Here is a 2,229-nt window from a genome sequence, read left to right as displayed (position 1 = left end):
AGTATTCACTTCTGTCTGTACTCTTCCTTTCCCTTCTGCAACTCTTTCCCTCTCTTGTGTTTCCACCTTCTGTCTCATGAATGTGTGTGTAACTGCTCTGGGCCTATTTGCACCTCCTCAAGGAACCTCTCCGCTGCATCTATCACTACTGTGATCATATCTGACCTCCTCGTTTGGTTCTTAGCTGCCCACAGAACATCTACCATAAATGCTAGAAATGACTGTTTCTTCATTGCCTGCACCTCAATCTCAGCTCCCTGCAGGTTAGAAACTGTAGCGCTTTCAGATATGTCAGGGCTAACATAAATTACTCCCTTCACATTTTGCATATTGCCGTCAAACATGAAGCATTCAATGGGCCTGTTAAGCAAACAGCGAGCTTTCATTGCCTTCTCTCTTTGAACTTCAGTTTTACAGTTTTACAGAAATTTCCATTCAACATCACTTTTGCATTCAATACAGGTCCCATTCTGTTTTTAATCTCTTCAGACAACTTGAGGATGTTTAAGCCTTTATCACTCCTATCTTTGAACTTAACCACAAACTTGAATCCACCCTGGTCTTCCGGCCTCGGCTTCTTCCTCAAATTTTTGTCTCTCTCTCAAAAAAAAAAGAAAAAAAAGAAAGAGTTTTTTTAAAAAAAATAACAGATGCATGTCACCTCCCGGTCTCTGTAGAAACATGATGGAGATTTTGAAAACCTAACCATGCTGTCAGACAGCCCTTTACTGATGCAGTTACATGATGCTCTCCTAAAAGCAACCAGACTCCACTGACAGAATCAGTAATTTTACCTCACAGAACACAATGAGTCGCTGGTCTTCAGCTGCCCTTCGATTGGACAGTTAGTTTGTGTTGTTGTGTGACTTTTGGAACCGACCTAACCATGCCTGTTCTCTTGTCTGCTTCTACAAACTGGGAGAGTAAAGCTGATAACACACAATTCCAAATGAAGGCTGGGAGAGTAAAGCTGATAACACACAATTCCAAATGAAGGCTGAGTCATGAAGATCGCTCAGTGATGTTTACATTTTATTTTTTATAAATTTAAAAAAATGTCTGAAAAAATGTTTTCACTTCATTCACATCATTATAGGCTATTTTGTGCAGATTTCTTAAAAGCAAACTATGATCAAATCAGTTTTAGAATTTAGCAGCCAGAGTAGCTCTCCTGCTCTGGATCCAAGTACAGGAAAGAGCCACAGTGCTACATGCCCTGCCCCTGACAAGCAGTAAAAGTCCAGTCACCACCGGATAACAGGTTTTGACCCAGCTTGGCTGTCAGAGGGTAAATACTCCCCCTGGCTGTACAAGACTGGTCTTGGTAAGTAAGTAAGTAAGTAAGTAAATACATACATATAAAAACATATAAACATAAATGTTTGGGTCTGTGTCAGTCATGAGTGTTTTTGAAATCTTACTCCAAACTCTGTATAGGTCCTGTTTGTGCATGTGTGTGTTCAGACCTGTGTGTAATTGGCAACAGAGTGAAAAAAATTGAATTTCCCCTCAGGGATTAATAAAGTATTTAAAAATTAAAAAAAACAACAAATTCAATTCAATTAAAAATTAAAATAAAAAAGAGGGTTTTTTTTCAAACTGAACACCTGAATCACGTTTCTCCCTCATGAATTTTCATGTGTGTCCGTAAATTTCCATTTTGTGTAAATGATCTCCCACAAATTGAGCAGCTAAATGGTTTCTCTCCTGTATGACATCTCATGTGTTTCTTCAGATCTCCACTGTAACCAAATCTCTTCCCACACTCAGAGCAGCTAAATAGTTTTTCTCCTGTGTGAGTTCTCATGTGGTTCTTCAAATCTCCACTGTAACCAAATCTTTTCCCACACTCAGAGCAGCTAAATGGTTTCTCTCCTGTATGCGATCTCATGTGTACCTTCAAATGTCCACTGTGACCAAATCTTTTCCCACACTCAGAGCAGCTAAATCGTTTCTCACAAACAATCAAATCACTGACAGGGACTTCATAATTGTTCAGAGAGTTTAAACCTGACTGAGGTTCTCTGGTCTCCGTCCAATCATCACTGTCATCAGTCTCAGGTTGTAAATGTGAATCTGGATCTGAGTTCCTGGCTGGTTCTGCTCCTCCACAGTCCTCTCCCTCTGCTTCTGTTTCCATCTGTTCAGTGTGTCTTTGATGAAGCTGTGAGGACTGAGGTTTCTCTTCATCATCTTCACTCTTCACAGGGACAGGAGTGGATGTGAACT

The 2,229-nt window shown here is 40.1% G+C and overlaps 1 pseudogene; it reads right to left on the bottom strand.

Moving 5' to 3' along the window:
- LOC126403880 (zinc finger protein 721-like) overlaps window positions 1-2,229 on the bottom strand; it is an 84,257-nt pseudogene that overhangs the window by 24,448 nt on the left and 57,580 nt on the right.

Source organism: Epinephelus moara, chromosome 17 (genome assembly GCF_006386435.1).
Source record: "Epinephelus moara isolate mb chromosome 17, YSFRI_EMoa_1.0, whole genome shotgun sequence".
In the NCBI taxonomy this organism is placed as follows: Eukaryota; Metazoa; Chordata; class Actinopteri; order Perciformes; family Serranidae; genus Epinephelus; species Epinephelus moara.
The sequence above is the reverse complement of the archived record's forward strand: the minus strand, read 5'-3'. Positions and strand labels throughout refer to the sequence as shown.